This window comes from Nomascus leucogenys, chromosome 15 (genome assembly GCF_006542625.1).
Source record: "Nomascus leucogenys isolate Asia chromosome 15, Asia_NLE_v1, whole genome shotgun sequence".
NCBI lineage: Eukaryota > Metazoa > Chordata > Mammalia > Primates > Hylobatidae > Nomascus > Nomascus leucogenys.
The window spans coordinates 4409699-4427594 of NC_044395.1; the positions used below are offsets into that span (position 1 = coordinate 4409699).

Below are 17896 nucleotides of genomic sequence, written 5' to 3' on the forward strand. Positions count from 1 at the left end.
GCAGACTTCATTACCTCTTCATCAGTTGAAAAATCTTATTTATTTATTTATTTATTTATTTATTTATTTATTTAATTTTCCCTACCTAAGCCAGGGATAGTCAAACATTTTCTGTAAAGGGCCAAGTAGCATGATAAATATGTTAGGCTCTGCAGGCCACTTACATTTTTGTCATGTATTCTTTTTTGCTCCCTGTTTGTTTTATTTTGTTTACAACGCTTTAAAATTGTAAAAAAACAGATGATCACTGGAGTCTCACGGGTCTCTCAGGCCACACAGGGACAAGCAAAGGCTACATCCAGATGCCAGAAATGCACTGACGCCCGTTCCTGGAAACTGGGCTCCTACTCAGCCCCTGGGAGCAGCAGCCTCCAGCCCCTTGGGACCTTCAACTCCGCCCTGCTGACCCACACGGATTGAGCCAGGATCCCTGGAGGCTGACACTGTCCTCCACTGAGACCTGAAAAATGGCATCGGGGCAAGGCCCAGGGCCTCCCAGGCAAGAGTGTGGAAAGCCTGCCCTGCCCTCTGCTTCTGAGGAGCAGGTAGCCCGGGACATGGAGGGGCTTTCCGCAGCTACGTTTTTTACCGCCATCAGCAGGAACAGGAGGCTGAAGGGGCGGCCGCCCCTGCCGACCCAGAGATGGTCACCTTGCCCCTCCAACCTAGCAGCACCATGGGGCAGGTGGGACGGCAGCTCGCCATCACCGGGGTGACATCAACCGGCGCTATGACTGGGAGTTCCAGACCGTGCTGCAGCACCTGCAGCCCACAGCAGAGAATGCCTACGAGTACTTCACCAAGATCGCCTCCAGCCTGTTTGAGAGTGGCATCAGCTGGGGCCGTGTGGTGGCTGTCCTGGGCTTCGGCTACCGTCTGGTCCTACATGTCTACCAGCGCGGCTTGACTGGCTTCTGGGCCTGGTCACCCGCTTCGTGGTCTTCATCCTGCAACACTGCATTGCCCAGTGGATTGCGCAGAGGGGCGGCTGGGTGGCAGCCCTGGACTTGGGCAATGGTCCCATCCTGAACGTGCTGGTGGTTGTGGGTGTGGTTCTGCTGGGCCAGTTTGTGGTAAGAAGATTCTTCAAATCATGACTCCCAAGGGTGTCCTTTGGGGTCCCAGCTGTGACCCCTGCCTGGACTTAAGACTCCACTCAAGTCTTTGCCTTCTCCACTCCCTTGCAGGAGTCTCCCTTCAAAAGCACAGAAGCTTTAGCAAGTGTGCACCCCCGCTTTGGAGGGCCCCTGCGTGGGGGCCGGTCAGGCTGCAGAGGCCTCAACATTGCACAGTGCTAGTGGGCCCTCTCTCTGGGCCCAGGGGCTGTGCCCTGCTCCCTCGGCTCTCTGGGACCTCCTTAGCCTGGTCTGCTAGGCGCTGCGGAGACTGATAACTTGGGGAGGCACGAGACTGGGAGCCACTTCTCCCCAGGAAGTGTTTAATGGTTTTAGCTTTTTACAATACCCTTGGGAGAGCCCATTCCCACCATTCTACCCGATGCCGGGACGTCTGGGGCGTGGGGGTTGGTGGGTCTGCCCTACGTTCCCCAGGATTCAGCTATTCTGGAAGATCAGAGCCTAAGAGCTGGGACTTGATCCTGCTCCTGGCCCTCCCTAAGCATCATGTGTCCCAGGAACAGGACTGACTGGGAGAGGGGGACCAAGGTCCTGCCCAGCTCTCCCCCTGCCCCCATTCCTCCCTCCGGCCATACTGCCTTTGCAGTTGGACTCTCAAGGATTCTGGGCTTGGGGTGTGGGGCGGGGTGGAGTAACAGGCCAGAGCTGTCTGAACTTATGTGTCAGAAGCCTCCAAGCCTGCCTCCCAAGGTCCTCTCAGCTCTCTCCCTTCCTCTCTCCTTATAGACACTTGCTCCCAACCCATTCACTACAGGTGAAGGCGCTCACCCCCATCCCTGGAGCCTGGGGTGAGTGATGTGCTAAGGCCCCTCCTTGCCCCGACTGCAGGGCTTAGTTAGGGCTTGGTTTGATAAGGAGTAGGGAGTTCATTTGGAAGGTTCTAAGTGGGAGAAGGACTATCAACACCACTAGGAATCCCAGAGATGGGATCCTCTCTCACGGCTCTGGCACAGTGTAATCCAGGGGTGGAGATGGGGGAACTGTGAATACCTGAACTCTGTCCCCCCACCCTCCATGCTCCTCACCTTTCTGGGTCTCTCCTCGGTGTGGGGGTGAGAGTACCTTCTCTATCGGGCACAGCCTAGGGTGTTGGGGGGGAGTGGGGAGAAGTCCTTGATTCAGCCAAATGCAGGGAGGGGAGGCAGATGGAGCCCACAGGCCACTCCCTATCCTCTGAGTGTTTGGAAATAAACTGTGCAATCCCATCAAAAAAAGGAGAAAAAAATGTAAAAAACATTCTTAGCTGTAAGCTACTACTTATAGGGGGATAAAGACAGGACAGTTAATGGACACAAACATACAGTTAGAGAGAAGAAATAAGTTCTGTCCAGGCGCGGTGGCTCACACCTCTAACTCCAGCACTTTGGGAGACCAAAGCGGGAAGATCATTTGAGTCCAGGAGTTCGAGACCAGCCTGGACAGCATAGCAAGACCTTATCTCTACAGAAAATTTTTAAAAAACAAAAAAAACCAGCTGCATATGCCTGCAGTTCTAGCTACTTGGGAGGCTAAGGTGGGAGAATCCTTGAACCCAGGGATTTAGTTTGAGGTTGCAGTGAGCTATGATTGCACCACTGCACTCCAGACTGGGTGACTGAGTGAGACCCTGTCTCAAATATAAAGAAGGAATAAGTTCTAGTTTTCAATAACACAATAGGTGAGTATAGTTAGCAACAACATATTGTATATTTCAAAATAGCTAGAAGAGAGGATATGAAGTGTTCCCAAAACAAGGAAATGATAAATGTTCGAGGCGATAGATACCTTAAATACCCTGATTTGTTCATTACACATTCAGTGCATGTATCAGAATATCACATGTACCCCATAAATTTGTGTAAATATTATGTATCCATTTTTTAAAGTTGGCAGAGCCCAAAAGCACTACTATGGCTTCCAGTGGTCACTGTGAGCATTGCCAGCTCAGCAAATGTAGCACCCAAAATTCTGGGCAATGTGGAAAATTGGCTCCATGGCAGCTATGGCTTTGCCCCTGATAGGAATGATTTCCAGAGAAACTTAATCCTCAGTCTGGGACTCTTTCCTGCAGAACTTTGGCTGGCCAGGAGCACGAGTGACAGTGACCTCTTGGCACTTCAGCCGGGGGTGTAGCCAAGTAGACAAATGGAATCTTGTGCTGAACCCAAACTTTCTAGAAACAGAGCCTGTGAGCATCACAAGACATGGCCTGATGGAAGCTGAAGTTTAATTCAGCTGAGCGCTTGCCCCTTTCCAACCTGGTTTCTTTTTGTTCCTTGAGTCTACTCAGAATGCCATTCCCTGGCCAGCAGCCAGCCTTTAGTGACTGTCTCTGTTCTGCAAAGCTCTGTATATAGTTACTGAGTTTCTGCAGGGGGTGATCTTTGCTCTTGTCCTAAGAAATAACTACAGTGTTTTAAGAAATATTTGACGTCGGGTGCAGTGGTTCACGCCTGTGATCCCAGCACATTGGGAGGCCAAGGCAGGTGGATCATGAGGTCAAGAGTTTGAGACCATCCTGGCCAACATGGTGAAACCCCTTCTCTACTAAAAATACAAAAATTAGCTGGGTGTGGTGGCGGGCGCCTGTAGTCCCAGCTACTCAGGAGGCTGAGGCAGGAGAATCGCTTGAGCCTGGGAGGCGGAGGTTGCAGTGAGCCGAGATCACTCCACTACACTCCAGCCTGGTGACAAAGCGAGACTCCATCTCAAAAAAAAGAAAAGATATATAGTTGAAATAAAGACTGCACATAAAGACAAAAAAAAAAGTTTATAAAGTTAAAAAATAAAATAAAAAACAGGCTCCAGGCTGGATTGGGCCCAGAGGCTGTAGGTCACAGACCCCCAGCCAATGACTTCATAAATCTGGATGTTAATCAGCCTCACCTGGGAATTTGGGGAGGGGACTCATTTTAAAACAGTTTCCTGGATCCTAACCCAACCCAGAAAATCAGACTCTTTGAGCTAAATTCTTAAGCTCCCTGGTGATGATGATGGAACCAGTTTACGGTTGACCCCAGAGTCAAGTCTGAAAGACGTGCCACATCCCTCCCTCTCCAGCCTCCCCTCTTCCTCCATTCCCCAGGGAGAATTCTTTTACCTGCTTCAATGCTATTGCTGAACAATCTTGATAAAGCTATACGCTTCTCTCTTCTAATACATCCTGTTCTATCTGCTTACCAATTAAACACATGTACTTTATATTTTAATACTCCTTTTTAATAATACTTGAGAATTTTGTTAGTAGTCCTCTCCTCATACAACTTGCTGGAAGAAGCAGTGTTTCTCCTCCCTGTTAAAAGAAAAACTTCAGATAAATTAAATTCAGCAGTTTCCCTGAGCAAAGAACAGCTTATGAATCAGGCAGCACTCAGAACTGGAAGAGGTTCTGCAAGCTCTACCCTAGCAGTGTGAGCAGAGGCTTTTACAGGCTGAATGCAAAAGCAAAATCCTTGATCAGTTGATTAGCTAAAGCCAGGTGTTTGTCTTATTATCCGATGGAAAGCCCCCAGTTGAGTTTAGCTAATGGTTTCTGACTGATAAAGCTTGTGTCTTATTTTATTGTTTGCACTGGACTTCAGTCTGCTTACATATGAACCCAAGGCGCTGGTGCCATCCTAGCCTAATGGCATCCCAATTAATTTTTTTTTTGAGACAGAGTCTTGCTCTGTTGCCCAGGCTGGAGTGCAGTGGCACAATCTTGGCTTACTGCAACCTCCACATCCCAGGTTCAAGCGATTCTCATGCCTCAGCCTCCCAAGTAGCTGGAATTAGAGATGTGCAACACCATTCCTGCTAATTTTTGTATTTTTAGTAGAGATGGGGTTTTGCCATGTTGGCCAGGCTGGTCTCAAACTCCTGGCCGCATGTGATCTGCCCACCTTGGCCTCCCAAATTTCTGGGATTACCAGCGTTAGCCACCATGCCCAGCCCCAGTTAAATTTTTTAACACCCCAAAGCACCACCTTCACCACTGCCCCATCCTGGCTGATACCATAATTCCTCTTCAACTCCATCCTTTCAGCTAAGTATGCACCAGCTTCTGCCATAGTCACTTTTGGGTTGAGGGATACAGTAGTTATCCAGTCTTGAACCTTACCTCAGAAGGATGAATATCCTGTTCTTCAGAAGGTTTTCACGACTGCACTAATGGGTTTCTGGTTGCTCAGGGCCACAGTGCATAAACAGGCTACTTACTCACATAAGCCAAAGTTAAACCTATGGAATCCTAAAAAAAGTTTTAAGCATAACAAAAGCAAAGCCAAAAATCAAGGCAACTGGGAATAAAAGGCAAATTTTCTTGGGTTTATGCAGTCAGCCAAGGATTTTGAAAGAAATTGGCATTCAGTCCCTAGATGCAAACTGGATCAAAATGATGCTGAGATCACTCAGGCATAACCCATAACCTTAGTGTAGGTACAGACGGGATGGAGATTTTCATGGAACTGTTGCTCACAGCTTCTTCAGAACTTTTCGCTGAAACATAGTACACGAGTTGGCTTCACAGCTGTGATTTCCAGAACTTTGTCAACATTTTAGAAGCACTAGACAAGAAGTCTTGACCAAAAGGATTCAAAAGCCAGCTCCATTTGAGTTGATTCACAACTCAAACGGAATTGGAGAGAAGCTAAGAGTGAGGTTAGGGGTGAGCAGGGCATGGATGGCAGGCACAGTAATAAGAAAAGCTGGTCTGAAGAAAACAGTTCAGAAAATAAGGACTGGCCTGTTGGCCTTGGTCTCCCAGCAGCTCCCAGCAGACTTAATTAGAGTTAAATATTCTTTCATATCTGTTGTTGTATAGGAATTTACATCTGTTGGGAGTTGAGATGCAATCTCTACCCTTTACTTGGGTGGGAAGGGGCATTAAAGAAGAGGCCAGAAGGAGAGGACATTGGGGAAAATGAGTCAAGAGTTTCGGAAGCCATAGAAAGTTTTTAAAGTGCATCAATAAGATGCAAAACTCTAAAACACTTAGGATGTAACACAAGAGAAATCCTATGACCTTGGTTTTGGCGATGACTTTTTAACTACAACACCAAAGTCATGATCCATGAAAGAAAGAATTGATGAGCTGGACTTCATCAAAATTGAAAACTTCTGCTCTGCAAAACACTCTGTAGAGAGAATTAAGACAAGCCACAGACTGGGAGAAAATATTTGCAAAAGATATATCAGATAAAGGATTGTTATCTAAAATATATAAAGAACTCTTAAAACTCAACAATAAGAAAATGAACAACCTGATTAAAAGATGGGCAAAAGATCTAAACAGACACCTCACCAAAGAACATATACAGATGGCAAATAAGTATATAGAAAGAAGCTCAACATCATATAATTAGGTAATTGCAAATTAAAATAATGAGATACCACTAAACACCTATTAAAATGGTGAATAATCCAGAACACTGACAACACCAAATGCTGGCAAGGATGTGGAGAAACAGGAATTCTCATTCATTGCTGGTGGGAATGCAAAGTAGTATAGCCACTGTGGAAGGCAGTTTGGCAGAAAACTAAACATACTTTTACCACATAATCCAGCAACTATATGGTAAAAGTATGTTATACTCTTTGGTACTTACCAAAATGAGTTAAATACTTTATGTCCACTCAGAACCTGTTTATGGCAGCTTAATTCATAATTGCCAAAACTTGGAAGCATCCAAGATGTCCTTCAGTAGTTGAAGGGATAAAAATTCTGTGGTACATCCCAACAATGGAATTGTATTCAGCACTAAAATGAAATGAGATATCAAGTCACAAAAAGATATGGAGGACCCTTTAGTGTATTAAGTGAAATAAGCCAATCTGCAAAGGCTACATTCTATATGACTCCAATATATGATATTCTAGAAAAGGCAAAACTATAGAGACAGTAAAAAGATAAGTGGTTACAAGGGATTAATGGGAGGGAAGGGTTAATAGGGAAAGCACAGGAGATATTTAGGGCAATGAAGCCATTCTTTCTGATACTATAATGATGGGTACACATCATTATACATTTATGCAAACCCATGGAATGCATGACTCGAAGAGCGAACTGTAATGCCAACTATGGATTTTGGGTGATGATGATGTGTCATTGTAGGTTCCTCAATTGTTCTAAAAAAAGTGCCAGTCTGAGGGATGCTGATAGTGGGGAAGGCTGTGCATGTGTGGGGACAGGGGCTGTATGAGAAGTCTGCATCTTCCCCTTAATTTTGCTGTGACCTAAAATCGTTCTCAAAAATAACATCTATTTAAAGTGCACTGGGAATTGAAGGAGATAGAGACATGAAAAACACTTCAAAAAATCAACAAATCCAGTAGCTGGTTTTTTGAAAATTTACTAAAATAGACCACTAGCCAGATTTATAAAGAAGAAAAGAGAGAAGAATCAAATAGACACAATAAAAGATGATAAAGGGGATATCACCACTGACCCCACAGAAATACAACAACCATCAGAGAATGCTATAAACACCTCTATGCACATAAACTAGAAAACCTAGAAGAAACTGATAAATTCCTGGACACATACACCCTCCCAAGACTGAGCCAGGAAGAAATTCAATCCCTGAATAGACCAATAATGAGTTCTGAAATTGAGGCAGTAATAAATAGCCTATCAACCAAACAAATAAAAAGCCCAGGGCCAGGCAGATTCACAGCTGAATTCTACCAGAGGTACAAAGAGAAGCTGGTACCATTTTTTCTGAAAGTATTCCGAACAATTGAAAAGGAGGGACTCCTCCCTAACTTATTTTATGAGGCCAGCATCATCCTGATACCAAACTCTGGCAGAGATACAACAAAAAAAGAAAATTTCGGGCCAATATCCCTGATGAATATCCACACAAAAGTCCTCAGTAAAATACTGCCAAACCAAATCCAGCAGCACATCAAAAAGCTTATCCACCACAATCAAGTCGGCTTCATCCCCAGGATGCAAGGCTGATTCAACACATGCAAATCAATAAACATAATTCATCACATAAACAGAACTAAAGACAAAACCACATGATTATCTCAATAGATGCAGAAAAGGCCTTCAATAAAATTCAACATCACTTCATGTTAAAAACTCTCAATAAACTAGGTATTGAAGGTATACCTAGGTATACCTCAAAATAATAAGAGCTATTTATGACAAACCTACAGTCAATATCATACTGAATAGGCAAAAGCTGGAAGCATTCCCCCTTGCAAACCAGCTCAAGACAAGGATGCCCTCTCTCATCACTCCTATTCAATGTACTATCGGAAGTTCTGGCCAAGGCAATCAAGCAAGAGAAAGAAATAAAGAGTATTCAAAGAGGAAGAGAGGAAGCCAAATTATCTTTGTTTGCAGATGACATGATTCTATATCTATAAAACCCCCATCATCTCAGCCCAGAAGCTTCTTAAGTTGATAAGCAACTTCAGCAAACTCTCAGGATACAAAATCAATGTGCAAAAATCACAAGCATACCTATATACCAGCAATAGACAAGCAGAGAGCCAAATCATGAATGAACTCTCATTCACAATTGCCACAATGAGAATAAAATACCTAGGGACACAGCTAACAAGGAAAGTGAAGGACCTCTTCAAGGAGAACTACAAACCACTGCTCAAGGAAATAACAGAGGACACAAACAAATGGAAAAACATTCCATGCTCATGGATAGGAAGAATCAGTATCATGAAAATGGCCATATTGCCCAAAGTAATTTATAGATACAATGCTATTCCCAACAAACTACCATTGATATTTTTCACAGAATTAGAAAAAACTATTTTAAAATTCATATGGAACCAAAAAGAGCCCATATAGCTAGGACAACCCTAAGCAAAAAGAGCAAAGCTGGAGGGATCACACTACCCAACTTCAAACTATACTACAAGGCTACAGTAACCAAAACAGCATGGTACTGGTACAAAGACAGACACATAGACCAATGGAATGGAACAGAGAACTCAGAAATAAGACTGCACATCTACAACCATCTGACCTTCAACAAACGTGACAAAAACAAGCAATGGGGAAACGATGCCCTGTTTAATAAATGATGCTGGGAGAACTGGCTAGTCATATGCAGAATATTGAAACTGGACCCCTTCCTTATACTTTTGACAAAAATTAACTCAAGATGGATTAAAGACTTAAATGTAAAACACAAAACTATAAAAAAACCCTAGAAGAAAATCTAGGCACTATCATTCAGGACATAGGCACCGGCAAAGATATCATGACAAAAATGTCAAAAGCAATTGCAACAAAAGCCAAAACTGACAAATGGGATCTAATTAAACTAAAGAGAAGCTTCTGCACAGCAAAAGAAACTATCATCAGGCCAGGCTCGGTGGCTCACGCCTGTAATCCCAGCACTTTGGGAGGCCAAGGTAGGTGGATCACCTGAGGCCAGGAGTTCGAGACCAGCCTGGCCAACATGGTGAAACTCCGTCTCTACTAAAAATATAAAAATTAGCCAAGTGTGATGGTGCATGCCTGTAATCCCAGCTACTTGGGAAGCTGAGGCAGGAGAATCGCTTGAGCCCGGGAGGCAGAGGTTGCAGTGAGCCAAGATCATGCCACTGCACTGTAGCCTGGGTGACAGAGTGAGACTCCATCTCAAAAAAAAAAAACTATCATCAGAGCAAATAGACAACCTATAGAACGGAGAAAATGTTTGCAACCTGTCTTGCAACTTCTCCAGCTGACAAAGGTGTAACATCCAGAGTCTACAAAGAACTTAAACAAATTTACAAGGAAAAAACCAAACAACCTCATTAAAGAGTGGACAAAGGATATGAACAGACACTTCTCAAAAACAGACATTTATGTGACCAATAAACATACGAAAAAAAACCTTAACATCACTGATCATTAGAGAAAGGCAAATCAAAACCACAGTGAGATACCATCTCACACCAGTCAGAAAGGCAATTATTAAAAAGTCAAGAAATTGCACACGGTGGCGAGGCTGAGGAGAGATAGGAACACTTTTACATTGTTGGTGGGAATGTAAATTAGTTCAACCGTTGTAGAAGACAGTGTGGTGACTCCGCAAAAACCTAGAACCAGAAATACCATCTGACCCAGCAATCCCATTACTGGGTATATACCCAAAGGAATATAACTTATTCTATTATAAAGATACATGCACAAATATATTCATTGCAGCACTATTCACAATAGCAAAGACATGGACTCAACCCAAATGCCCATCAATGATAGACTGGATGAAGACAATGTGGCACATATACACCACGGAATACCATGCAGCCATAAAAACGAATGAGATCATGTCTTTTGCAGGGATATGGATGGAGCTGGAAGCCATTTTCCTCAGCAAACTACAGCAGGAACAGAAAACTAAACACCACACGTTCTCACTCATAAGTGGGAGCTGAACAACGAGAACACATGAACACAGGGAGGGAAACAACACACTCTGGGGCCTGTTGCGGAGATGGCAGGAGGACAGGCGAGAGAGAGCCTCAGGAAAAATAGCTAGTGCATGCGCATGTGGGACTTAATACTTAGGTGATGGGTTGATAGGTGCAGCAAACCACCATGGCACACGTTTACCTGTGTAACAAACTTGTACATCCTGCACATGTACCCTGGAACTCAAAATAAAATAAACTGCCCTGACCACCCTGCAGCAGAAATGAAGTGGAATTGGATTAGAGTTTTTTTTTTTTTTTTTTTAAACTCAGAATGAGTTCTGGTCCCAATACAATAGCAGACTCTGTCTGGATAAAGGAGGCAAAACAACTTAAAATATCATCTAGTACCCTTCCGTAATGGATACTCTATACACATTTGTGGAGTGAATAACTCCTCCAAGCCTGTTACCTTGGCATCCTCATCTGACCTGAGGCAGAGCTTGGCAACAACCATGCATGTATACACCGTTCCAGCAAGTCACTGAGGAAATCAAGGTGTAGCCTCATTCCAGTGCTTCCTTTGCTCAACAACTTGTCAAGTCCCAAAGCTCAAGCTAAACACATCTTCTGACAAAGCCAAAAACCCTGAGTCATCCTCAACTCCCCTCCTTCTTTCATTCTTCAGATGGGCGAATGTTGTCAGCTCCATCTTCCAAAAAGATCCAGAATGCAACCACTTCTTTCATTTCAGCCACGCCCACCTGGCCCAAGCTACCACCCATTCCTGCCTCTCAACTCTTTCAGCCCTAGTGGTCTCAGTCCATCCTCCACCCCGAAGCTTCTACCTCACCCAGAACAGGATCCTATATCCTCACTTGCTGTGACTACAAGAACTGCGGTGGTCCAGCCCCTGTTCCCTCTCTGTTCTCATCCACCCCTCCTGACTCCACTCCAGCCCACAGCCTCCTCCCTGTCCTCTGAGCACACTGGCACCTTTCTCCTCAGCACCTCCCTGCTCCCGTGAGCATGGCTCCTCCACCAAAGAGCCTCCTGTTTCATTCAGGTCTCTAAGCAAGCGTCACTGACATTGGAAAGAAAAAGGACATTCCCTGTACCTTGCGTAAACTGCGGTCACACACCCTCTCCTGCAGCCCCTTGGCCCTCTCTCCCCTTCTCACCCTGGTAGCACCGATGCCTGCTTGGAGCATTTGTGCGTGCCTTCCTTCTGCTGTCCTGCCTTTCTCTCTCATTGACATGGAAGCTTCGCCAGAGCTAGTCTGTCTGTTGACTGCTCGTGTCCAGGGCCTAGAACAGGGCATGGCACACAGTAAGCATTCAATAAATATGGGAAGGAAGTGAGAGGTGGGAAGGGGCAGCCTGGCTGGCTGGTTTTCTCCTACAGAGTCATTTCAGCACTGTCCATTGTTAAAAGAAAAACTTCAGACAAGTCAAATTTAAGAGTTCAACTGAGCAAAGAACAGTTCACGAATCGGGCAGCCCCCAGAACCAGAACGAGTTCAGAGCAACCACAGGGCTGCCACAGGGTCAGACAACATTTACAGACAGGAGACAGAAGGTGATGTACAGAAAGTGGAAGTGGGGTGCAGAAACAGCCAGATTGGTTACAGTTCAGTGTTTGCCTGATTTGAGCAGGGTTTGAACGGTTACCGCCTGTGACTGGCTGAGACTCAGTGACTTGTTACTAGGAGGTTACAGTGTGTTTACACTTCCTGTTAGGTGGCAGTTGGCTGGGTGTGCAGAAACCTCCAGGCCAAACCTGAAATCCGTAGGAGGCAGCTTTAGGTCTGATTTAATTTCACGCTCTTTCCACCTACCCTTTGCTCACCACTCTGCAAGACTGTGAATAACACAAAAGAAATACAAGCCACTCTCCTTGTCCCTAAGAATCTCAGACTTGTAAAGAATGAGAAAATACACTAAAAAGAACTCAGTGAATAATAAGAACAATTCACTATGCTGAATAGAATATCAAGAGGTAAATATATTTCAACACAGACAAGCGTTATGGGAACCAGGAAAGAACGAGAACTCCATGGAAACTGGATATAGCTGTAAAGGCTCAGCTGTGCACTTTTCTCTGGTCCTACAGGGCATGTCCCCACGTAAAGAGTCAAGACACACCATATCATGTTCTCAAATTGGTTCTACGGAAATTCGCCCAAATCTTTCTGCAATGCACATTACCCACAGCTTCAAGGGTGTCCAATGACCTAAGCATCCCTGAGCTCCTTTTTCTCATTCTTGCTGTTTCTTCCACCGACCTACAAATTCAACCTGCCTAGTCAATCCCTCCCCAACCTTTTATCTGCTTCTACACTGCGGGCAAGGAGCAAAGTTACCCCTGAGCTTTCTGTGACTCCATTGCTGATGTTTTTCTTGCCTTTTCAGAACTCTCACTCTCTCCCATTCAATCTCAACACAGCTTCATTGTTCTTCTCTTCGCCTATGTTTAATCTTTTCTTTCTCCCCGCAATCTCCACTGCATCACCTCGTCCTTACTCACTTCTTCTGGATTTTCCTATATGGAGGTTTGCATTTATAGCTCACCTCATTGCCCCGCTTTTTAATAACTGGGAAATGTCTCTGCCAAAAGCATTCTGTTACAGGAAAAAAAGTGCATTCCATCATCTCCCGGCACCATCCATGAGAGGTGAGGAAGCACCTAGTAAATCATTCTTTTGCATTCTCCTGTGGCCAGACCCACAGAGGTGGCCAGCACAGCATTGTCTGCCAGCCTGCTCTCCACTCGGCTACGTTTCCTGCACCTCAGCCCTCCTACTCGTCTGCCCGTACACTTAGGGAAGGATTTTAACTCAGTGCCACCCCTCCAGCAAAAAGGAAGCTGGAGATACCCTGATGCATCAGCACATGTGAAGGAATGTTCTCCCAGCAGCCAAAATAATGGGCCCAGCTTGGACTTGGAGTTGAAGTTGTATGCAACAGGCAGGAAAGTTTGGTCTCACTCCAGACTCAAGCTGAATGGGGCCACCTTTCCCAGAGTGGGGAGGTCCCCTCCACGTCCACCCCGGCGAATCAGTGGGGAGAAGCGACACATTTCTCCTCCACTAACTGAAAGTGCCTCTAGGTTCCACAAGTACAGAAGGAGAGAAGGTGTCCATCAACCCACGAGCAAGGACTGGAGGACCGAGAGACAGAGGGTGAAGCTCACTAGATTAAATTAGAAACATCAGTTTATGTGACTTGCCACCCCTGTAGCTTCAGTTTGTCCATGAGGCTTTCTATGGGAAGAGTAATGCACTTGTTGGAGAGGCAGCTGGTTTTCATTATGGGCGAAAGAAGTTCAAAAATAAATACAGCCTCCCTCATACCCACCCCAAACCCAGTGCACATTCAATTCTAACAAAATGGACACCCAGATTCCAAAGTCAACCGGTCTGACGCCCATGCCATGAAGAATTGTTGCTGTTGTTGCAGTTGTTGCTCAAATGGTTTATTTCTTTGGAGGCCACAAACTAAAACAATGACAACTTTCATGTTGAATTCCAGGAAATAAAGGATAGACAATAACGAGAGATTTTTCCCCCCAAATACAAACAAATGAATTAGGGCTGAAGGGCTGAAGGGAAGCGGAACAAATGAGGCTTGAGGACTTCCACCAGCCCGCCCACCCCACTGAACAGCTCTTGGGCACATTCTCCCCGGAGAGCTCAGAAGTGGTCTGGATTCGGGGACAAATATGTAACAAAAGATGCAGGCCCACCCAGAAGACATGGGAGCCTGCTGTGCGGATTACAAACACTGGCGGAGAGCCAAGAGCTGCCCCTTCCCTGAGCTATGGAGCAGAGGCAAAGCGGCCCAGGCAGACATCACGGACCAGTTCCTTCCCAGTCTGGGACGGTTTGAACACCAGAAGAATGTCTGGCATTGTCCCTCCAGAACCTTAGGTTGCTAACTACATTTTAAAATCACTAATTTCTCAGACGCACCCTGCATTACCATATCAGATCATCTTAATCAGTCAGGGCACTGCCTGCTATGCTCGATGCACAGTAAATATTTGTCGTTGGAATTAATTAACTGTGCAAAGGAGGCCCCAGGCCAGGGATCATTACACCACAAGCCTTTCAGTTTCCCACAGGGAAAAAGTCTATTCTCAAAGCACGGTCTTAACCCTGCCCCCAACCAAGCATCTGAGAAAGTCATCTATGAGTTGCTACAAGATGGGCCATCTAGAAAGCAGACGGCTCAGGGCAAATGCGTGGGTTTGAAATAGCACCTTCTGAAGGTGAGCACATTTCCAGTAGCCCATTGTACAGATGTGGCCACTGACAACCTGAGGTGTTCGAAGATTTCCCTAGAGTAAAAAGCAGCAATCGGATGAGCCACAAAATCTCCGAAGGTGGTGTAGGAGTCCATTTGCACTGCTATAAATGAATATTTGAGGTTGGGTAAGAAAAGAGGTTTAATTGGCTCATGATTCTGCAGGCTGTATAGGAAGCATGGTGCCAGTATCTGCCTCTGGTGAAGGCCTCAGGAAGCTTCCAATCGTGGTGGGAGGCAAAGTGGGAGCAGTCTTGTCACATGGCTTGAGAGGAAGCAAGAGAGAGGGGGAGGAGGTCCCAGACCCTTAAACAGTCAGATCTGGTGTGAACTACTTGAGAACGCACTCAACCAAGGGGAAGACGCTAAGCCATTGGCAAGGGGTCCACCCTGTGATCCAACACCTTCCACCAGAACACACCTTTAACACTAGGGATCACAGTTCAACATGAGATTCGGAGGGGACAAACATCCAAAGCATACCAGGTAGTTTTAATTCAGAAAATCTTATAGTTGGATTAAAAAATTAAAAATCTCATTGCTCTCTCGTCCCCAGCTGGAACCAAACACTTTCTTCAACATCCACCTATGGAATTCCACCACTTCCTTGTGACTCTCCTCCCTGGGCCTGACCTCATGTCACTCAGGAATCCTCATTTCAGCATACAAACTGAATGTCCAAGCAAGGGTGAGGGGCCAACTGACCTGGTGGCCCCAGTGGTCCAGGAGCTGAGGATGCCACTGCCTGCCTGTGGGACAGGTGCAGAGTGGGGCCAATGGAAGGAGACAGAGCTGGAGGCAGGGGCAAAAAGAGCAAATCGTTGGACTTAGTGTCAGAAAATGGACTTTTGAGGGCACTGGTGGTGACCTGAAGTCTTTCCATGCCACGTATACACCAACATCATCCTGGGGATTTGCTGGAGCTACCGCTAGCTTAGTGCCTCGGGCGGCATTCAGCTTGGCTTCGTGTTTCCATCGACACACTCACTCACTTTCACAATGAGTTTCACCACAGGCCGTACCCAGTAACCTGCTGATCCTGAACAAGCTGGCCCATCTACCCCTCTGCTTCTCAGGGGCTCCAGCTATACTCCGTGATTAGAAACGCAACTTCACAGTCTCCCTAAAGTATTCCTTCATGAGTCTGTTTACAGTTTGCAGCCAAACACACAGAGGGTCCCCTTGGGCAAATAAGATGTTCATTCATCTGCAAAGACCCCACTTACACAAAACCTTTTCTGTACATACCCGTCGTCTAGAGTAATGGTTTCCAGGCTGTGTCCCCTGAAACCTAAAGTTATATAAAGGATCTGAGAAGACCAAGGAAAGCAAAGTTGACAGGAGTCTGACCCTCCACCCTTTCTTCCATCAGGTCCATACTGGTTTTACATTATTTTCTATATTTTATTTATCACATATATTTTAGCACATGTAATATATAGTATAAATAATGTAGATACTACCTTGTGGAGAAAAAAAAATAATTCCATTGCTAAATAAAAGTTTGAAAAACATGACTTAATCAGAGTAAGGCCTGCTTGCATCAGTGCCTGTAGTTTACAAAGCTCTACCAGGCCAGTGTACTGTGAGCAGCCAACCACAGGGTGGCCTCTCTGGTTGAGGCAGGGCTGGGGAGCCCAAAGACATTTACTTGGCACCACCTGCTTCCCCTTTCTCTTTCTCTTTCTCTCTCTCTCTCTCTCTCTCTCTCTCTACTCCCACCCCAGAAAATAGTTTGCAACCACTGAACCAGACAATCTGTATGGTTCCTCCAAATTCTATGTTGAAAGTTTCCTAGATTCCAATAATTTTTGAACAAGTGAAGGAATTTGCTATGGCTCGAATGTCTGTCCCCTCCAAAACTTGTATTGAAACTTACAAATTGCCATTGTAACCATGTTGAGAGGTGGGACCCCTAAGAGGTGATTAGACCATGAGGGCTCTGTCTGTGAATGGAGTAATGCCATTAATGAGAGTGGGTTCCCTATAAAGGATGAGTTCAGCCCTCTCTCTTGCCCTCTCTCACCCTTCCCTTGCCCTTCTGCCATACAATGCCTTCTGCCACATTTCGACCCAGTAAGAAGGCCCTCACCAGATGCTGGCCCCTTGGAATTGGACTTCCCAGCTTCCAGAACTGTGAACCAATACATTTCTATTTGTTATAATTGTCCAATCTGAGGCATTCTGTTATAGCAGCACAGATGGACTAAGAATTAATGAAAGGTAAAATAGATAGATAGATGGAATGGGTGAACAGAATGCTGATATTCTCTGGGGTCTAAAATTTAAAGAATTCTCAATTGTTTCAAGCCATTGCTGAGAAATATTAGAATATGTTGAAATTAGATTTTACTCCACAGTTGCATAGATGAGCTTCAAAGAGGATTCTCTAACTGTTTTTTGTTTTGTTTTGTTTTAAATGTGGCTACCCATCCCCTTTCTTGGAGGCCAAGTGAGATCTTTCAGGTGAGAATCACAACAGCCAAGTATTTCTAGCAGAGAAGAAGTGATGATGGGAAATAACACCAGGTGATCACCAAGCCCTTCTTTCACCAGTTTGTCATCCCAGACTTACTTTCAACACCCGAAGAAAATCACTTGTCCCTAATGAAGTTGTTTAATCATCAGCCTTAACATTGGTATTCAACATTTAAACCTTATCTTCTGTGACTATGTCACCACCATTTATGGTTTGCTTTTGGTTGGCTTTTTGTTTTTTATTTTGAGACAGGGTCTGGCTCTGTCACCCAGGCTGGAGTACAGTGGCATGATCTAGGCTCACTGCAACCTCCATCTCCCCAGTTCAAGTGATCCTCCTACCTCAGGCTCCCGAGTAGCTGGGACTACAGGCATGCACCACCACGTCAGGCTAATTTTTTGTTGTTGTTTGTTTGTTTGGTAGAGACAGAGTTTCACCATGTTGCCTGGGCTGATCTCAAACTCCTGGGCTCAAGCAATCCGCCCTCCTCAGCCTCCCAAAGTGCTGGAATTACAGGCATGAGCCACTGCGCCCAGTCTATGTTCTTAAGAATATAAAAATGAAGCTTGTCCTATGCTTTGTTCATTTATAGGAATAACAATCTTCTCTTATTCCGCCCCCCCAAAAAAAGCATTTTATATAA

The 17896-nt window shown here is 45.2% G+C and overlaps 1 pseudogene; it reads left to right on the forward strand.

The window, feature by feature from the left end:
• Positions 1-467: 467 nt before the first annotated feature.
• On the forward strand, positions 468-1097 carry LOC101178321 (annotated as a pseudogene).
• Positions 1098-17896: the final 16799 nt, after the last annotated feature.